Below are 22155 nucleotides of genomic sequence, written 5' to 3'. Positions count from 1 at the left end.
TTTTTGGTCTTTATTAGTCTATATAGCAGTCTGTTTTTCTTATTAATTTTTTTCAAAAAATCAACTCCTGGATTTGCCAGTCTTCTGTATGGCTTTTGTGTCTCAATTTCCTTCAGTTCAGCTCTGATTTTGGTAATTTCTTGTCTTCTGCTAGCTTTAGAGTTGGTTTTCACTTGCTTCTCTAGTTCTTGTAGTTGTGATGTTAAGTTGTTAATTTGAGATTTTTGTTTTGATGCAGTCATTTAGTGCTATAAAAGTTCCTCTTAACATTGAATTAGCTGTATCTCAGAGAGTCTGGTATGTTGTATCTTTTCTCATAAGTTTCAAAGGATTTCTTGATTTCTGCCTTAATTTCAGTGTTTACTCAAAAGCCATTCAGGAGCAGGTTGTTTAATTTCCATGTAATAGTATGGTAGTGTGTGATTTTCTTAGTATTAATTTCTATTTTTATTGTGCTGTGGTCTGAGGGCATGGTTGTTTATGATTTCATTTTTTAAAAATTTGCTGACTATTGTTTTATGTCCAATTGTATGGTCAGTTTGGAGTATGTGTCATATGATAATGAGAAGAATGGATATTCTGTTGTTTTGGGGTGGAGAGTTCTGTAGATGATTATTAAGTCCATTTGGTCAAGTTTTGAGTTTAGGTCCTGAATATCTTTGCTTTTCTGCATTGACAAACTGTCTAATACTGTCAGTGGGGTGTTGAAGTCTCCCACTATTATAGTATGGGAATCTAAGTCTCTTTGTAGGTCTCTAAGAACTTATTTTATGTATTTGAGTGCACCTGTGTTGGATGTGTATACATTTAGGATAGTTAGGTCTTCTTGGTGAATTGAACCATTTACCATTGTATAATGTGTTTTTTTTTTTTAATCTTGTTGTTTTGAAGTCTGTTTGGTATGAAATTAGGATTGCAACCCCTGATATTTTCTGTTTTTCATGTGCTTGGTAGACTTTTTCCATTTTTTTATTTTGAGCTTATGAGTATCATTGTATAATATGTGCAATGGGCGTCTTGAAGACAGCATACTAGTGGATCTTGCTTCTTTATGCAGCTTGCTACTCTGTAGCTTTTAATCGGGGCATTTAGCAACTTTACATTCAAGATTAGATTGATATGTATTGATTTGATCCTGTCATCATGTTCTTAGCTGGTTATTATGCAGACTTGTTTGTGTGCTTGCTTTATAGTGTCACTGGTCTGCATTTGTAAGTGTGTTTTTGTAGTGACTGGTAACTATCTTTCCTTTCCATATTTAGTGTATCTTTCAGGACCTCTTGTAAGGCATGTCTGGTGGTAAAAGAAAAAAAAAATCCCTCAGCATTTGCTTATCTGAAAAGGATCTTATTTATCCTTCACTTATGCAACTTAGTTTACCTGGATGTGAAATTCTTGGTTGGAAATATTTTTTCCATCAGCATTTGCTTATCTGAAAAGGATCTTATTTATCCTTCACTTATGCAACTTAGTTTACCTGGATGTGAAATTCTTGGTTGGAAATATTTTTTCTTTCTTTTTTTTTTAAATTGCATTTTAGGTTTTGGGGTACATGTAAAGAACATGTAAGATTGTTGCATAGGTACACGCATAGCAGTGTGGTTTGCTGCCTTCCTACCCATCACCTATATCTGGCATTTCTCCCCATGTTATCCCTCCCCAACTCCCCAGGAAATATTTTTTCTTTAAGAATGCTGAAGATAGGCTTCCAATCTCTTCTGGCTTGTAGAGTTTCTTCTGAAAGGTTCACTGTTAGCCTGATGGACTGCCCTTTGTAGGTGACCTACTCTTCTCTTTAGCTGCCTTTAACATTTTTTTTTCTTTTGTTTCAACCTGGTTATCTTTGTTTTTCTTCTACCTTCCTAATGCTATGTTATCAATCTTCCTGGATTGTTTGTCTTCTTTTCCCCAACCTCTTACATGTGCAATGTTTCAGGAGTTAGTTAGTTCTTTTTTTTTTTTTCTTTCTGTTTACTTTCTTGGTAGTCTCATCTAGATTTTGAATATGTTCCACGTGTCAGTGACTCCCAAATATAACGAGAGACTCCATTTGATCTGGTGCCCTATTAGCACTCTGCATTTTTCTACCACACTGTATTAGTCCACTTTTATACTGCTGATAAATATGTGTCCAAGACTGGGCAATTTACAAAAGAAAGAAGATTAATAGACTTATAGTTCCACATGGAACTATATTAATAGACTTATATTTCCATATGGAACTATACCCATGATCCAGTTACTTCGCATTGAGTTCCTCCCACAACATGTGGGCATTGTGGGAGTTGCAATCCAAGATGAGATGTGGGTGGAGACACAGCCAAACCATATCATTCCAACCCCGGCCCCTCCTGAATCTCATGTCCTCACATTTAAAACCATTAATGCCTTCCCAACAGTCCCCTAAAGTTTTAACTCATTTTATCATTAACTCAAAAGTCCACAGTCCAAAGTCTCATCTGAAACAAGGCAAGTTCCTTCCATCTATGATCTTGTAAAATCAAAAGCATGTTAGTTACTTCCTAGATACAATAGGGACAGGCATTGGGTAAATACAGCCATTCCAAGTGGGATGGCTTTGGGGTCTTTTGGGAAGGCATTATTGGTTTTAAATGTGAGGACATGATATTCAGGAGAGGCTAGGGGTGGAATGATATGGTTTGGCTATGTCTACACCCATATCTCATCTTGAATTGTGGGAGAAGTTGACCAAAACAAAGGGGCTACAGGCCCCATGCAAATCCAAAATCCAACAGGGTGGACAAATCTTAAGGCTCCAAAATGGTCTCCTCTGACTTCATGTCTCACATCCAGGTCATGTGGATGCAAAAGATGGGTTCCCATGGTCTTGGGCTGCTCCCCTCATGTGGCTAAGCAGAGTATAGAGCCCACTCCTGGCTGCTTTCATGGGCTGGTATTCAGTGTCTGTGGCTTTTCCAGGCACATGGTGCAAGCTGCCAGTGAATCTACCATTCTGGGGTCTAGAGGACAGTGGCCCTGTTCTCACAGCTCCACTAAGTAGTGCTCCTGAAGGGACTTTGTGTGGCTCTACCCCCACATTTCCCTCTCACACTGCTGTAGCAGAGGTTTTTCATGAGGACCCCGCCCCTTCAACAAACTTTTGCCTGGGCATCCAGGCATTTTCATACATCCTTCCAAAGTGCTAGGATTAGAGGCATGAATTCTAAGTCTGAAATCTAGGTGGAGGTTCCCAAATCCCAACTCTTGACTTCTGTGCTTTTGCAATCTCAACACCATGTGGAAGCTGCCAAGGCTTGGGACTTGCACCCTCTGAAGCCACAGCCTGAGCTGTACCTTGGCCCCTTTTAGCCATGGCTGGAGTGGCTGGGACACAGGACACCAAGTCCAAAGGCTGCACACAGTATGGGGACCCTGGGCCCAGCCCATGAAACCATTTTTTCCTCCTAGGTCTCTGGGCCTGTGTTAGGAGATGCTGCCGTGAATGTATCTGACATAAACTGGAGACATTTTCCCCATTATCTTGGGGATTAATATTTGGCTCCTTGTTAATTATGCAAATTTCTGTAGCCAGCTTTAATTTTTCCTCAGAAAATAAGATTTTCTGTTGTATTCCATTGTCAGGCTGCAAATTTTCCAAACTTTTATGCTCTGTTTCCCTTTTAGAACTGAATGCCTTTAACAGCACCCAAGTTATATCTTGAATGTTTTGCTGCTTAGAAATCTCTTCTTCCAGATACCTTAAATCATCTCTCTCAAAGTTCCACAAATCTCTAGGGAAGGGGCAAAGTGCTGCCAGTCTCTTTGCTAAAACATAGTAAGAGTTACCTTTGCTCCAGTTCCCAACAAGTTCTTCATCTCCATCTGAGACCACCTCAGCCTGGATTTCATTGTCCATATCATTATCAGCATTTTGGTCAAAACCATTCAACAAGTATCTAGGAGGTTCCAAACTTTCCCACATTTTTTTGTCTTCTTCTAAGCCCTGCAAACTGTCCCAACCTCTATTACCCAGTTCCAAAGTTGCTTCAAAATTTTCAGGTATCTTTCCAGCAGTGCTCCACTCTACTGGTACCAATTTACTATATTAGTCCATTTTTATGCTGCTGATAAAGACATATTTGAGACTGGGCAATTTACAAAAGAGAGAGGTTTAGTGGACTTACAGTTCCATATGGCTGGGGAAGCCTCACAATCATGGTGGAAGGCAAGGAGGAACAAGTCACGTCTTACATGTATAGCAGTAGGCAAAGAGAGAGAGCTTGTGCAGGGAAACTCCCATTTTTAAAACCATGAGATCTCATGAGATTTATTCACTATCACGAGAACAGCATGGGAAAGACTTGCCCCCATGATTCAATTACCTCCCATCTGGTTCCTCCTATGATATATGGGAATTTGGGGAGTTACAATTCAAGATGAGATTTGGGTGGGAAACAGCCAAACTATGTCACACACCCATATACTTGCTTGCTCTACTCCAATCACATTGTATACTTGCTTTTCCCAGCACATGTTAGCATATTTCTTCACAGCCTTGCTAAAAGATTATGTTTTACACAAGACTATTCTGAACACTACATTTGAAATGTAGTCAGCCTTCCCATGCATGCCTTACACACTTCCAAACTTCCTTGCTTTGTTTGACTTTCTTATTGCCATACTCCCAATGATTGCTCAGATACAATATGATTTACTTGTTTAATATATCTGTTGTTTGTTGTCTAATTCCTCCCTATAGAATGAAAGTTACATAAGAGCAAAAGCATTTTGTTCACTGATGAATCTTAAACACCGAACACACCACATAGTATTGTCTCTCACAGAGTGGCCAGTTCTACCCCAGGAATCCCTGAACAGCATTTATTTGTGTTAAATCTGTAACTGCTTTCCCTCTGCCTGACACATTTCTGTACTCTACGGAAAAGGATTCAATTTCCAGACTGTAGATAAACTAACAAGTTCAGTTGAAATAGGCATTGAACTACTGCATAGCCTCTTTATTTGCAAATACTTCAATACCTCAGAAGGTGTAATTCGATTCCTGCTAGACCTAATATTTCCTGCAATATTTCCAGGAACACCTATCTACCAAAGCCTATGTTAACCAAAACTGAGGTCCTAAATCTTTTTACCTTAGACAAAGATTAATTTGTAAGTAATACCTTCATGAATATCCACCTTTATGAATGTCAGTAAACGCATATGATTAACTGATAAATGCAGGGTAAGATTATTACAGACCATTCATAGCAAGCTGTAACTGGCTAAGTATAGGTTCATACAGAGCATTGTACAATGTGTGTAATTTTGTTTTCGGTTAAAATATGATAAAATTTAGGTATTTAAATGTGCAACCCGTGCAACTTTTCAGGGTTTCTGCTTGACGAATTGAGACCTGTCACATAGTCCATATTAAATAGGTGAGTTGGAGCCACAGCAGTGCTATCTAAATCACCAGCTGTCCTCTTCCAGTATGAGGCACTTGCCAAAGGCAATTTCTTATGAGATGATTTGCCATTGTATGCTATCTTTAAGCACTAAGTACAATTATCAGGAGTCCTACTTTTTTTGTCTGGGGGTATAAAACTGCCTGTTATTCTTTTTTCAATTTAAACTTCAACCTGCTAGTGAATTTTAAAAGGTTTTGGACTCTTTTAAAAGATATTTTATTTACATGTTTATAAAACATGGAATTTTAAAAGACAACATAATCACTCTGATTATTATCTCTAAGTTTAAAAGCCAACAGCTGCTAAACCAATTGAGAATGCTAAGAAAACATAGTTTTGTTAATATTTACAGTAAGAATTCCCTAGACATTTTCTGAGTACAATTCGTGTTTGCTTTGCAAGCCTGGTAGGCACTTATTCTTTCTCCTATGGTATACGTTACAGATTAGTGTACTCTCTTAGACAAACTTTTTTATTTGTTCTTAAATTTGCTGAAGAAAAATTTGTTCCAAACACTGTAGCTAGCTTGAACATGGAAATTTCTCATCTTTTCTTGGCTAGCTGCCATTTTATTCTCTAGTGAACAATTGAATGGAATCATTTGATAATTATTTATTCTCAGTCAGTGTCCAGTGATGCCTTGGAAACTGATTTGGCCACTTTAAACGAAACTTTGGTCAGCTTTCTTTAGAATGTCTGGCCTATGTATTTATGACCTGCCTTTTATTTGAAGTCTTGAAAAGCCAGTTGCTAATAAATTGTTTTTAAATAGTTTAATAAATACTTTACTTGAATATTTGAGTCAGTACACACAGGCTAATGTGTGTGTGTGTATTTCAGAAAAGAAGAAGAAAATTTATAATGGTTATAAGGGTAAAACTTCTTCAACTTAGTTCTTTCCTCTCTGGGGAAGAAAGAGAGGGCTTAAGGAAATGTCATAGCACACCGAATGGTAGCCCCTGGGATAATTTGTGTTGGTTGGGACATTCTTTATCCTGACTACATACTGCATCTATTCTCATCCAAGGTCCAAAGAGTATCCAAACTTACAAAAAAATAAAAGCAGGATCTCAAATATTAGTTCTTCAGGCTTAACATTTGTTAGTCATGTTTAAGGCCTCCACAACTTGCTTTTTAGAACTGTGAAAATTTGCAGTTTAATTATGGCTTTTAAAAAATAGTGGAGTTATAAGAAATCAGAAACTCACATACCCAATGTTTTAGAATAATCTGTTAAGTGTGCTCCATATGGCGTGTTATACAGAGCACTTTTCATGCCTAATTTTATTTAATCATCATAAAAACTGGCCAAATAGGTATAGTTAGTCTCCTGGGTTTACAGATAAAGAAAATGAGGTGTAGAGGCCAAATATCTTAAGCAATATAAAACTTCTCATAAGTGGCAGTTTCTGAATTCAAACGTAGTTCTGTCTGACTCTAAAAGTATCTCACAAAAAAATCAGACATGACATTGAAAGTATACTCCAGTGCTTTTTGTCATTTGAATGACCATGCATCAGACCTCCTGATCTGGCTTCTGCCTTCTGAGGGGCTAATTCTATTCCACCCTACCCCATAGACTTCTTTTCAAAGCTATTAAAGTTCTTCATATTTAGTAGAGGACCACCTTTCCCCTTTAATTTATGGTATAGAGTGAGATATTATAGAACTTCTGAGTTATGTGTACTTCCATTAAATAAGGTTTCTTTTCTCTTTCTCAATATATATTTCCCTCTTTTCTGAAACATGTTCCCTTACATCACATGAAGCTCAGAAGCCCAGGTACCCCATCTGATATTTGTCTCACCCCCATGCTCTCAATTCTGGCTCCACATTAGAATTACCTGGTGAGCTTAAAACAGCAACTACCAAAAAACAAAACACTTCTCAGTCACCACTTAGACCACCCATTAAACTGATGCTTCATTATACCTTTGTTTCCTCCCCAACTTTCTGAGACATTTTTTAACTTACAAGAATAGTTTACTATTCTTTAATTTACAAGAATAGTTCAGTGAACAGCCATGCATTCTTCACCTATATTCACCAATTAACATTTTGTCACATTTACTTTCTCTTTTTCCTTTATTGTATTATATATCTACATATAATGTACAAATACATATTTCTTTATTTGTTTTTTGGAACCATTTGGTAGTTAGCTGCCAATATTTTCACACTTCATTGCTAAATACTTCAGCATGTACCTTCTAAGTTCAAGGGCATTCTCCTATATAATCATACATGACTATCATATATAGAGAATTCTATCAATGTTGATACAATTGATAGAATCAACAATGTCTAATATTCAATCTGTATCAAAATTTTCTACATATCCAATAATGCTTGTAATAGCAATGCTTCCCCAAAACTTAGTATACATAGAAATCACCTGACACTCTTGTTTAAATTGTAGTCTAATTCAGTATATCTGGGTTGGAGGCTGAGATTCTGAATTTCTAATAAGATCGTAGTTTCTTGGGACCAAACATTGGGTATGACAGCTGTAAAATTGTTGTTTTTTTTTCCCCATCCAATTTCCAATTAAGCATCATTCATTGCAATTGGTTGTCATGTCTCTATTTAATCTCTTTTTAAAAATCTTATATCTCTTTAAAAAAATTCCCAGGATTTTTTTTTCTTCCTTGTCATATACATGTGTTTTTTTAGAGACAGGATCTTGCTCTGTTGCCCAGGCTGGAGTGCAGTGGTGTGAACACACCTTACTGCATCCTTGACATCCTGGGCCCAAGTGACCATCTTACCTCAGCCTCCTGAGTAGCTGGGACCACAGGCTCATGCCACCATGCCCAACTAATTTTGTAATTTTTGGTAGAGATGGGATCTCACCATGTTATCTAGGCTGGTCTCAAACTCCTGGGATCAAGCAATTCTCTCACCTTGGCCTCCTAAAGTGCTAGGATTACAGGCATGAACCACTGCACCCTGCCCCATGTCATATACATTTTAAGAGTTCAAGCCAGTTGTTTTGTAGAGTATCTTCTAAGGTGATTTGTTCATTTGTTTCCTCCTAATTATGTTTAAACTATTTTTTTTTTTGCAAAAATACTGCAAAGATCAATCAGTTATTTAAAAATCTACACAAGCATTGTATAGATTTGCCCTAATGCCCTAAGCAAACAATTCCACTGGAGTGCCCTTAATGAACTAGTGAAAAGGGAAGAAAAATACTTTGTGAAGAACCTCCGCTCTGTGAATTTTACAAAAATTAGCATTTCTTATACTCTTTGAAGGACAAGAGAAGGACAGTGCCCAATTCCTAGTGAGTCTAAATAAAAACAACTTGTTTGGTTATAAATAATTTGTTTAAACCAAAGTTTCTTTTAACCGACTTGTTTTGTATTGCATGTGTGTTCTAACTATCGAAGTATTTATAGGAGTAGGAAATACTGCATTATGATGATAATGTTTATGACAACTGTTTTTAAAAAAATGGAATTTGTTTTGAAAATTGACAAAGCATGGAAAGTAGATGTTCATTAATGAAATGCCCTAGCATGAAATGATGTGATATTATAGTCTATTGTAAGTACTTGTAGAGACTCTCTTGGTCATAAACGGTGGAGTAGTGCTAAACGTTTTAACAACTGGCTCTTTTCCCCCACCTTGCTCCCCTCCCCAAGAAAAACAAACTGGAAAAATTCCAAAATAAAACAACTCTGGTTTTTCACATTTGCCAGTTACCATGAAGCAAATAGTTTCTCTGCAGCCAATTTCAAGCTATAAATGTGTCATCAGTACACTTGCAAAATTCCTGAAAATTTGTCATTTCTCACATGCTTATCTGAGCCCACTCCAGTACATTACTGGTTTTAAGGAGAGAAACCCAACTCAATTTTATTTACGGGAAAACTGGAATTCTTGGCTAATATAATTGAAGAGATTAGGGACAGAGCTGACCCCAGACCTGGCTGGATCCATATTTCCTTCACCAACTCTTGGCTCTTAGCCAGTTGTCCTTCTCTGTATACTGCAGTTACTCCAGAAGCTCCAGACCTAGATTTTGGAAGCAGGATAGGTTTAAATTAAGAATAGTAGCTCTAGCTCAGATTAGCTTGAAATATCAACCTACCACATATTTGCCACTATAAACGTGGACAACTTAATATCTCTGTGGGCCAATTTCTTCATCTGTATGGTAGAGATAGTAATAGTACCTGACACTGGGTTTTAGACATTTAACTCAATAGTTTAGAATTCTTGGCAAAGAGTGAGTAATCAGTCTTTTCATTACCATCATCATTCTAAATTAACATCAGAAGAAATAAGTCTTTCTTATTCAGCTAAAGCCTGAGTATTGAATCTCGTCTAACGATGTAGAAAACATGTTCATCCTTAATAGTTGTTCAAGCTAGGGGATTAGCCAATCTTTGGGTCCCGGGGGTCATCCTTATTCACATTAAGTAGATTGAAAATGGGAAAAAGGTGATTCCCTAAAAAATACCCGGATATACTTTACCTAAAATGAGAGCAAAAAAATATATATTAAAGAACAAGCAAAAATAATAATTACTATACAATATTTTTAAAAAATATATTTTTCAAAAGAGTTATATGAAATATATGTGATCACATCAAAGTTGATCTTAGTGACATGAAGCTCTGCTTTGGGTAAAAAAAATCAAGGTGACAAAAATTGTCTATGTATAAATTCATGGAAAGTGCATTATAGTAGTTTCTTAAAATGCAAAGACCATTGGAATTTGTGATCTCATAGGAAAGTTACTCTAATCAACAAAGATATAATAATATGTGTTAATTTCAGCACATTTTTGTTTTAATCATTGCAGAGAGGTAAACTTACCAGTGTCTGAAGTTTTATTGCATTACTTGGTTACTTGAATTATTTATTCCATATTTCTAATTGGATAGTTTCTGTTAACTATATATGCTCTTTCCCATCATATCTCTTTCTCCTCTGATATGTATTTAAACACACGTAATAGAAAGGTGTGATGAACAATGGTCTTTATTTGTGATGAAATATCCACATTTTTCATTAAACTTTTAAATTATAAGTTTAAATAGTTGCAAAGGGTGTAATTTTCAACATTTTATCAATACTGACTTTAAAGGTAAAAGTTTTCTCATTCTTATTATGAATTTATCTAATGACACCTTATAATGATTTGATATTTATCATCTACTTTAAAAATACAAGAATGGGCCGGGCGCGGTGGCTCAAGCCTGTAATCCCAGCACTTTGGGAGGCCGAGGCGGGTGGATCACAGGGTCAAGAGATCGAGACCATCCTGGTCAACATGGTGAAACCCTGTCTCTACTAAAAATGCAAAAAATTGGCTGGGCATGGTGGTGCGTGCCTGTAATCCCAGCTACTCAGGAGGCTGAGGCAGGAGAATTGCCTGAACCCAGGAGACGGAGGTTGCGGTGAGCCGAGATCGCGCCATTGCACTCCAGCCTGGGTAACATGAGTGAAACTCCGTCTCAAAAAAAAAAAAAAAAAAGAGAAAAAGAAAGAAAAAAAAATACAAGAATGATAATCTTAATTAAAATTAAACAGGTTCTGAGATTTACATGGAAGTGCAGAGCCAGAAATAGTCAAGAGATGGTTGAAGAATAAAAAAAAAAAATATAGGACTTGTTCAACCAGATATCAAGGCCTATGAAGTGATAGAGATTAGGACAGTGTAGTATTAGCCACAGGCTAGACAAATTGGTAAATGGAACAGAGTAGCTGAAGCAGACCTTTCCATAGATGGACACTTGATTTGTTAGGAGAACGTGATAAGCACTACACCACAGAAACAGACTGGACACTTGATTTGTAACAGGTAGCATGGATGAGCAATGGGTGGTCTTTTCAGTTAATGAGGGAAAAATGGACTTCTCTCTCACACAATAGATAAAAATCAATTCTAGGTAAATTCTTTGTCAAAATGTAAAAGGCCAATATTTAAAGACTTAAAATACAATAAGGACACAAAATATTGACCATTTCAGAGAATATAAATAAATTTGGCTGCATTGAAATTAAAATTTGTATTTATCAAAAACATTATATAAAAGATAAAAAGATAAACCAACAAATAAGAGGATATTTCCAGCATGTGTGCTTATGTGACTCCAAGGAAAGACCTGAACTCAACATTTGAATACGAATAAACAAGAAAGGCCAGAGGACCTAATGAAAAGGTTTCTCTATTTCACCACTATTGAGATTTTGGACTGGATTGTTCTTTGTTGGAGTCTGTCTTATCTGTTGTAGATTGTTTAACAGCACCTTTATCCTCTACCTACTAGATTTTAATACGCCCCTCCTTGTTTTAACAACCAAAAATATATTCAGCCATTGTCAAATATTTCCTAGTAGGTAGGGAGCAAAATTACCTCTACTTGAGAACCACTGTCATAGAACAATAAGCAGAAAGCATTAACAGGCATTGGAAAAGGAAGAAACTCAAATGTAAATAAACAAGATGATCAATCTTATTAATAGAAAATCCAATGGAAAGCACTTTGAGATATGATATACCCATTATATTGGCAAATATTAAAAATTCTACCAATTGTTGGTGAAGACAAAGAACATTAGGAATTTCTGTGCACTTTAGGAGGATCTGTAAATAGATACAAGCACTTTGGAAAACAGTCTAACATTATCTTGTCCAGTTAAAATTACATATTACTTAGGACCAAGCAATTCCACTTTTGAAGCATATATCCTACTGAAATCCATTACCATGTACATTTGGGTCCGTGTATTAAATACAAGAATGCACATAACAGCATTATTTGTAATGACTAAAGTGTAGAAACAGTCAAATGTGCAACAAAAGTGGAATGCATAAATAAAGTGTGGTACATTCCTTCAATACTAGACAGTGATGAAAATAGGAGAAACAGGTGAGTAAGGAGGTATTTAACAGATAAAATATTAAAGAAGACAAGAAAGAATAGACACTGCTTAATTCTATTTATAAAACGTTCAAAAATAAGCAAAATTAAACTTTATGTTTAGGGATGCACACTTAGTAGTGAGATAATAAGAAAAAATAAAAAATGATTACAATAGGTTAGGTTGAAGATACCTATTGTGAGTATGGGGAAGGAAAGTTGTGTGAACTGAAGAGGACGTTTAGAAGGCTATTAAAACATGACTTAGGTGTTGGCTTTGTGATATTCATTACATTATAAGTTTTATAATTTTCATACTTTTCTGTGTATGTGTTATATTTCACAGTTTTAAAAAGGTAAAAAAATACTTAAGCAAACAATTCTTTATTTAAGGAAGTTTTTCTTTATCTTAAAACGATCGCCATTAACTATTCACAATAGCAAAGACATGGGATCAAGCTACATGCCCAACAAAGATAAATTGGATAAACAAAATATGGTATTAATACATATATGCCATGGAATACATGCAGCCTTAAAAAAGAAATGAGATCCTATCCTTTGCAGGGACATGGATGGAGCTGGAGGCCATTATCCTTAGCAAACTACTGCAGAAAAGCAAATAGTGCATGTTCTAATTTACAAGAGGGAGCTAAAGATGAAAACGAATGGACACATAAAGGGGAACAACACACACTGGGGCCTAACAGAGGGTGGAGGATGGAAGGAGGGAGAGGATCAGGAAAAATAACTCATGGGTACTAGGCTTAATACTTGGGTGATGAAATAATCTGTACAACAAACCCCCATGGTACAAGTTTATCTATATAACAAATCTGCACATGTACCCCTGAACTTAAAAGAAAAGTAAAAATAGAGCTATTACTGTTTAACTTTCTTCACATATTTTTAACCTAACCTAATATATTTATGCTTGAGTTTATTTATCACCTATTAACATTGATACAAGAAAAATATATAGAGATTTAAATTTTTGTTTTATTAAGTTTCCATATTATGGAGACTTATGTTCTTTAACACACTTCCTTAACACATGCCTTTAGGACTGAATTTTTCTTACAATTATCACTGGCATTTAATTTATTAAAACAACATAATTACATTACAAATATTGATAATTATTACACATCAAAGTATAATTATATTGAAAAATTGTCTTTTAATGAGATGAATGATGATCAATATTATTCTTATTTGTTTACAAAGCAAAAAAGTATATATTGCTGCTATGGCTTGTTTGTATCCCTCCAAAATTCATGTTGAGTATGAATAAGATTAAGGCCTCAGAGGCTTCACACAGAGCTTGGTCTATTTTGCCCTTTTGCCCTTCTGCCTTCTTCTATGTGAGGACACAGAATTTATCCCCTCTAGATGGCACAGTAACAAGGCACCATCTTGGAAGCAGAGAGTCCTCATAGAGACCAAACATGCCAGCACCTTGACCTTGGACTTCTCAGCCTCCAGACCTTGATAAATAAATTTCTGTTGTTTATAAATTTTCCAGATATTTTGTTACAGCAGCAAAAATGGAATAAGACACTTGCTAAAATCTAATGTCCAGAATGAGCATATTCTAATATTGGATCAGTCAGTTATAATATAGTAAACATTTTATGAACTGAAATAATATGAAGACTCACTTCAATGAGAAGATTTTACAAAATAATTTTATAAAAAAGGTTTTCACTATCTCAGTTGGAAGATTTTATTTGAAAATTTTATCTATGGGCTTTTTCTAAGATATTGTGAACAATTTGGCAAACTTGTAAATAATTCTACTTGCATTAAAAATTTTGTGATGACTAGATAACTTTCAGAATGATGCTGTGAAGAATTCCATAAACCCATTCCTTAGTGAAATAATCATAGTTGATGAAACTTACATGTTAAAAATGTTTCCAAGTTTCAAGAAATTGTCTTAAGGGCATACAGCAAATGAACTCATATTCATGGAATCAAATCTACTAAAGCCAGTAAAAAATGGTAAGTCTATTGTTTTGGAACCACCGCCCACTCCTTTCATCACCTCTCAGTTTAGTGTGACAGAAGCTCTACTCTGAATGGATGCAGCCAAGAACATAGAGCTCTTTCTATGTCCAGCTTCTAGTCAAGAACTATAGCATGTTTCTGAGGGGAGGAAAGCTGCTAACATTTCTTATCCTCCCCAATTCCCAACTCCGTGTTGGTAGAGCTCTATTTTTCAGGCCTGAATCTTGTTTTCATCAAGCCCCATGCATAAAGCAAAAGTTCCAAGAGATTTGAAACTTGTTTTCACCAGCCCCATATATAAAGCAAAAGTTCTATCTCACATGCAGCAGACTAGGAATAATTGGACCCCAATTACCTTTGCCTCAGATGGAGCATGGGTGGAGGTCCCATGCCAGGAGGCACAAGACATAAGGACCAGAAATAACCACCTCTGCTTCATGCCCTAATTGTAAAACAGGAGTGTCACTCCAAAAGAATTTAGTGACTATCCCTGCTCTTAGCATTAGCACTGAGATTTTGTGCAGACAGAGAGTAGAAAACTCTGAAGCTCTCCAAAAGAAAACCAAATTTATTTGGAATAGAACATAATGTGGGAAAGCTTAAAATTATGGATGCTCTGAAAACGGTGGTGATTCGAGATAAGTAATTAAGAGGAGGCTAGTATCTCTAAGAGAGGAGCAAACTAAACTGCAAACCAGCTAGAAGTTTATCAAAGACAACCCGGTAAAGAGACAATTAAAAAGAGCTCTTTTGGGATCGGAATAAACTTCGAAGATTGGCCTCAAAGCTTAGCTCTCCAAAGGAGTCAGAATTTATTTGGGTTAAACTGTGGAGCAATTTATGCCCTATACATTGATGAAACAATGGAGCATTAAGCCAACAGTGTATGGAAGCTAATATCTCAGTGTGATACCAGTAGAGGTGGACAACTTAACAGAGAAAATAGGGAAAGGAGCAAAATGAATCCTGCTAAAGCCCTTGTTATCCCTGTTTACTGTGGACATGCCAAGGCTACATCCTCTGAGGAATGAAAACAGAGGCTGCATATTGTGGGAGAAAATATATTTTACTAAAGTATTTCAACAAAGTCGCTCAAAAATTAAAAAGCAAACAGCAACAAGCTTCAGGTTAAGGAGAGAAATCAATATTCAGAGTTGCTACAATATATTATCACAAATGTTGAGTTTTCAGTAAAAAATTATGAGACATGCAAAAAAACAGAAATGTATAATCCACTTATAGAAACAAAGGGGGCAATAGAATGCCTCCTATGAGAGGGATGTGATGTTCAACTGTGCGTCGATTTTTTTTTAACTTTTATTTTGGCTTCAGGGGTACAGGTTTGTTTATACAGGTTTGCTCTAAGGATAAACTGCATGTCCTGGGGTTTAACGTATGTATTATTTTGTCACCTTGGTCATAAGCATAGTACCTGATAGGCAGTTTTCATTCTTCACCCTCCTCTCACCCTCTGCACTTGAGTAGGCTCCAGTGGCTGTTTTTCCCTTCTTTGTGTCCATGTGTACTCAATGTTTAGCTCCTATTTGTAAGTGAGAAGGTGCAATGTTGGTTTTCTATTCCTGTGTCAGTTCCCTTAGGAAAATGGCCTCCAGCTCCATTCATGTTGCTGCAAAGGACATGATCTCATTCATTTTTATGGCTGTGCAGTATTTCATAGTGGATATGTGCCTCATTTTCTTTATCCAACCTACCATTGATGGGCATTTAAGTTGACTCCATGTCTTTGCTATTGTGAATAGCGCTATGATGAACATACACATGCATGTGTCTTCACAGTATTCTGTATATACCCAATAATGGAATTGCTGGGTCAAATTGTATTTCTGTTTTAAGTTCTTTGAAAAATTGCCAAACTGCTCTCCACAATGGCTGAACTGATTTACATTCTGACCAGTAGCGTATAAACATTTCTTTTTTCTGCAGCCTTGCTAGCATCTGTTGTTTTTTGGTTTTTAATAATAGCCATTCTGGTAAGTGTGAGATAGTATCTCACTGTGTCTTTGAGTTGCATTTCTCTAATGATTAGTGATGTTGAGCATTTTTTCATATGCTTGTTGCCTGTGTATATGTCTTCTTTGAAAAGCGTTCATGAGCAGACAATGCTTTAAAGCAGTAATTATATGTTCAAAGACCTGAATAAATTCTTGGTTAAAGGAGTAAAGAAAGGTATTGTGACAACATTTTAACAAGTAGAGACTATCAGTGGGTAAAAACTATGAAAAAACCCTAACAAACTGAAATTTTGGAGTTGAGCACACAATAACTGAAATGGAAAAATATACTATAAGGCTCAAGGGTAGATTTGAGAACTGCAAAAGAAAGAACCAGTAAATTTGAATATAAATCAACAGAAATTATGCAATCTGAAAAACCAAGAAAAAATGAAAAAAAGTAAACAACGCCTAAGAGAAATATGAGGCATTTTACCAAAATGTAAGGAAGGAAAAAACTAATGGCTGAAATTCCTCAAATTTGGTTAAAAATTAATCTGCATATACAAGAAGCTCAACAAACTCTAAGTCGGATATACACAAATATATCTGCATCCAGACACATCATGTTAAAAATGATAAATACCAGTGATAAAGGCAAATTCTGGAAAACAACAAGATAAAAATGTTTTGTTACATATAATAGAACCACAGTATGATTAACAGCTACCTTATAATTGGAAACAATATAGGCAGTTTTCACTGTAGACCAAAAGAAAAAAATGTGTCAACCAAGAATCTTTGTCCAGAAAACTAGTTTTAAATACTGTATTTCAAAATTAAAGGCAAAATGAATACATTTCCAGAAAACAAAAACAGAGAATTTGTTGCCAGTATGCATACCTTAAATATTAAAGGAAAAATTTCAGGTGGAAAGCAAGTGACCTGAGTCAGTATTTCAAATCCACATGAAGAAACAAAGTATGCTGATAAAGGTAGTTGTGTAACTATAAAACTATCATAAAGGCATATTTCTCTTCCTTCTATAATCTGATTTTTAAATTTTGTAAAAAAATATATAAAATTATATTTTTAAAGTTAGTAACATTTGGAAATGTAATATATTCAACAATAGCCACACAAAGGAGGCAGATGGAAGCAAAACGGTATGATGGCAAAGAAATGACACCAGATAGTAACACAAATCCATAGGAACAAATGAAGAGAATTAGAAATTATAAATAAAAAGTTATTAGTCTCTGTTTGTAGAACAAACTATAAATACATGCTTGATCTTTTTTCCTCTTTTAGCTCCTTAAAGATGTACAATTATCTTAAGTAAAAATTATAACATTGTATTATTTGGTTTGTCATGCATAGAAATGTGACATATGTAACAATAATAGCACAGAAAGGAGGAAGAGGGACTAGACCTATATAGGAGTAACCTCTTATATATCACTGGAATTAAATTAGTATAAATGTGAAATAGATTTTGATGTTAAGAAGTATATAGTAAGCCATAGAACAAACGAAAAAATACTATAAAAAATGAGGAATGATTAAAGGAATTAAATATTATACTAGAAAATATTCATCAGTGTAAAAGAAAGAGAAACAGCAGAACAACAAAGACATGAGGCATATAGAAAACAAGGTAAAATTGTGTACCTAAATCCAACTATATCAATAATTACATTAATTGTGAATGTATTAAAAATTAAATCAAAAGGCAGAGATTGTGAGAATAAAAATAAAGATAAAACTATATGCTGTCTACAGAAAACACTCTTTTAAATTCAACAGAAAAAATTAGCTGAAACTAAAAGAATGGAAAATATATACCATGCAAACAATTGCAAACAAGAAAATAAAAGATTTGGACAACTGTAAAGGAATTAGACCTAAGATACTTCAGCAAAGCACTCCATTTAACAATGGTAAAATATACGTTTTTCTCTAGTGCACAAGAAATATTTACCAGTATAGATCACAGTCTAGGTGATAAGGCAAACCCAGATAAATTTTAAATGATTGAAATTGTGTAGTATATGTTTTCTGAATATAATGATTTTAAATGTAGAGAGAAAAAAATTGGGAAAATCATAAATATGTGGAAATTAAATACTACATATGTAAATAACCAAGAGGTCACAAGAAAATTACTAGGGCAATTAACCAATACTTTGTGTTTAATAAAAGTAAAACAAAGCATACCAAAACTCATGGCATGTAAGTAAAGCAGTGCTTAGGAAAATATTTATAAGTTGTAAATTCCTATATATTTTTTAAAAATCTCAAATCAATAACCTAGCCTTATACCTTAAGATACTGGAAAAGAAGAGCAAATTAAACCCAAAGCAAATAGAATGAAACATATACTAAAAACTAAAGCAGAAATTAATGAACTAGAGAATATAAATAAAGAAAACCAATAGAGAAAGTCAGAGAGAGCAAAAGTTGGTTCTTTGATAAAATCAGGAAAATTAAAAATCTTTAACTTGACTGACTGAGAAAAGAAGAGATAGGCTGAAATTACTAAAATCAGAAATGAAAGATGAGACATCACTCCTAATATTATGAAAATAAAAAGAATTAAAAAGCAATACTGTGGATAACTATATTTCAACAAATTAGATAACTTAGATAAAATAGAAAAATTTCTAGAAGACACAAACTACCAACACTGACTCCAGAAAAAAAGAAAAAATTTGAATACCTCTATAGGAATAAAAAGATTGATTAGGTATTTAAAAACATTGCCACAATTAAAATCAGGCTCAGTTGGCTTCAGTATTGAATTATAACAAAAATTTAAAGAAGAATTAGTACCAATTTGTCACAAATTTTTTCAAAAATACAAAGGATGAAGGAACACTTTCCAACTCATGTCTATGAGATGTTCATAAACATTACAAGGAAACTACAGACCCAACTTTTTCTATGAATACAGTCACTGAAAAATAGTCAACAAAATTCGATTACACTAAATCTGACAGCTTTAAAATGGGATTATATTCCATAACCAAGTGAGATTAACCCAGAAACAAGGTTGATTTAACTTCCCAAAATAAATTTCCATAATAATAATAATAATAAACCATGATAATAAAGAGTAAAAGACACATGATCATCTTAACAGATGAATAAAAAGCAGTTGATAAAATTTGACACACATACCTTACACAAAATATTCCACAAACTAGAAACAGAAAAAACTTAAAATCCACAGCTGACATCATACTTGATGAAACACTGAAAGCTTACCCCTAAGATCGGGAACAAGATGTGGATGTTCATCATTATCATTTATAGTCAAGACAGGGAATTTTTGCAATATAATTAGTCAAAAGGCTTCCAGATTGGAAAGAAAGATGCAACATTGTATCTATTTGGATGCAACATGATCTTTTATTTAAAAAATTCTAAAAATCTAAAAATTATTAGAAATAAGTTCAGCAACTTTGCAGGATGCAATAGTAATATACAATAATGGATTGTGTTTCTTTACAGTAGCAATGAACAAACTGAAAATAAAATGAAAAAATCCCACTTAATATAGCTTCAAAAAGGATAAATTAACATAAGATGTGCAAAGCTCATATTCTGAAAACTACAGAAGACTGTTGAAAGAAATTAAAGAAAACCTTGAAAAATGGAGCTATGCTTGTTCATAGATTGACTTTGTAGTTGGTATGCCAGTATTCTCCAAATTAATCCATAGGTTCAATGTAGACCTTATCAAAATCCCAATGGACTTATTTTCAGAAATTGAGAAGCTGATTCTAAAATTTATGTGGAAATTTAAGGGGCCCAGAATAGTGAAAAAAATTATGAAAATGGAAACCAAATTTGGAGGACTTACACTTCCTGATTTCAAAATCTACAAGTTACTACAAAACTGAAGTAATCAAGACTATTTTCACTAGCATAAAAATGGATCTATATGCACTTGAGACAGGATTATAAGACAAGAAATAAACTTTTATATGAATCAGTTTATGTTCAATTGATTTTCAACAGGAGTACATAGGCCATTCAATTGGGAAAATAATAGTATTTTCAACAAATGGTGCTAAGATAACTAGATAGCAACATGCAAAGTAATTAAGTAGCACAACTGCATCGCATTATAAAAATTAAATGGATCAAAGAACAATATTCCATTTTGGAACATTGGATCACTCCAAAAAAGAAATCCGCACCCGTTAAGAGTTACTCTTCATTTCTTCCCGACTCCCGAAACCTACACAGTCACTAATTTACTCCTTTTTCTACAAATATATTTTTGATATTTTACATAAATGGAGTCATGCATTATTGTTTTGTGAATTACGTCTTTCACTTAGTGTGTTTTCAAAATTCATCCATGCTCTCACATGCAACAGTACTTTATTACTTTTTATGGCCAAATAGCACTCCATTGTATGAATATGCCACATTTTATTTATCCATTTATCAGAGAATGGAAATTTAGATTGTTTCCACTTTTTGACTGTTATAAATAATGTTGATATAAACAAACATTTGTGTACAAATGAATATTTGTATAATATGGACATATATTTTTACACCCCTTTGTATATAGCTGAAAATGGAATAGACAGGACTTGTGATGACTCCATGTTCAACCTTTTGAGGAACTGTCAAATTGTTTTCTAAAGTAGTTGCAGCATTTTACATTCCCAACTACAATGTATGAAGATTCCAGTTTCTTCACATCCTTGTCAACACTTGTTATTGTCTTTTTAATAAAAAATATGTAATAATTGTAATCACTGTAGTATGAAGTGATATCTCATTTGGTTTTGTTTGTTTTTGTTTTGAAACAGAGTCTTGCCCTCTTGCTCAGGCTAGAGTGCAGTGGGATGATCTTGGCTAACTGCAGCCTCAACTTCTCGGGTTCAAATGATGCTTCCACCTCAGCCTTCCGAGTGGCTGGGACTACTGGTGTGCACCATCACACCTGACTAATTTTTGTATTTTTTGTAGAGATAAGGTTTTGCCATGTTGCCCAGGCTGGATCTTACTCATTCTTTCTGCATCACCTTAGGGTTCTGAGTGTCTCTTCATTCTCTGGCTGAGAGGGCTGGGAACTGCTTTTCAGCAAAATCTAGGCCTTGTTGGCAGGTGCTATCATGGCTCACCTCCATGTGCCAGGGGGCTGGCTATTTTTCATTGATTGCTTATCCTTTTGATGTCATATCTAAGAAAGCTTTGTATAACCTAAGGGTTCTTCCAAGAGTTTTATAGCTTCAGCTCCTGGATTTTGTTCTAGATCCACTTTGCATTAATTTTTGTTTACAATGTGATGAAGTTGTGCAACTTAATTACTTTGCATTTGGCTGTCTAGTTGTCCCAGCACAATTTGTTGAAAATACTATTCTTTCCCCATTGAGTGGTCTATGTACCCTTGATGAAAATCAATTGAGCATAAATTGATTCATATAAAGATTTATTTCTGGTCTTGCAATCCTATTCCAATAATAAGTAGATCTATTTTTGTTTTTATGCTGGTCCAGATAGTCTTGATTACTTTAGTTTTGTAGTAATGCCCATATAAATTTTATAATCAGCTTCTCAATTTTTGCAAATAAGTCTGTTGGGATTTTGATAAGAGTTGTGTTGAACGTATAGATTAATTTGGAAAATATTGTCATACCAAAAACAAATCAATCCATACACAAGGATATTTTTCCATTTCAACATTTCTGTAACTTCTTTCAACAACATTTTTTTCTTCTTTCGACAATCTTATCAGAATATAAATTTTGCACATCTTAAAATTAATTCCTAAATATTTTTTCTCTTTGATGCTATTGTAAGTGGGATTATTTTTATTTCATTTTCAGTTTGTTCATTGCTAATGCATAAAAAATAAT

At 34.6% G+C, this 22155-nt stretch overlaps 1 protein-coding gene across 2 annotated transcripts in view; it reads left to right on the top strand.

Annotated features, from left to right (window-relative positions):
* CUNH12orf50 (chromosome unknown C12orf50 homolog) overlaps positions 1-22155 on the top strand; it is a 44768-nt gene that overhangs the window by 6001 nt on the left and 16612 nt on the right. The window lies entirely within an intron of this gene.

This window comes from Cebus imitator, unplaced genomic scaffold, assembly GCF_001604975.1.
Source record: "Cebus imitator isolate Cc_AM_T3 unplaced genomic scaffold, Cebus_imitator-1.0 Scaffold695, whole genome shotgun sequence".
In the NCBI taxonomy this organism is placed as follows: domain Eukaryota; kingdom Metazoa; phylum Chordata; class Mammalia; order Primates; family Cebidae; genus Cebus; species Cebus imitator.
This window is presented reverse-complemented; position numbering and strand designations above follow the sequence as displayed.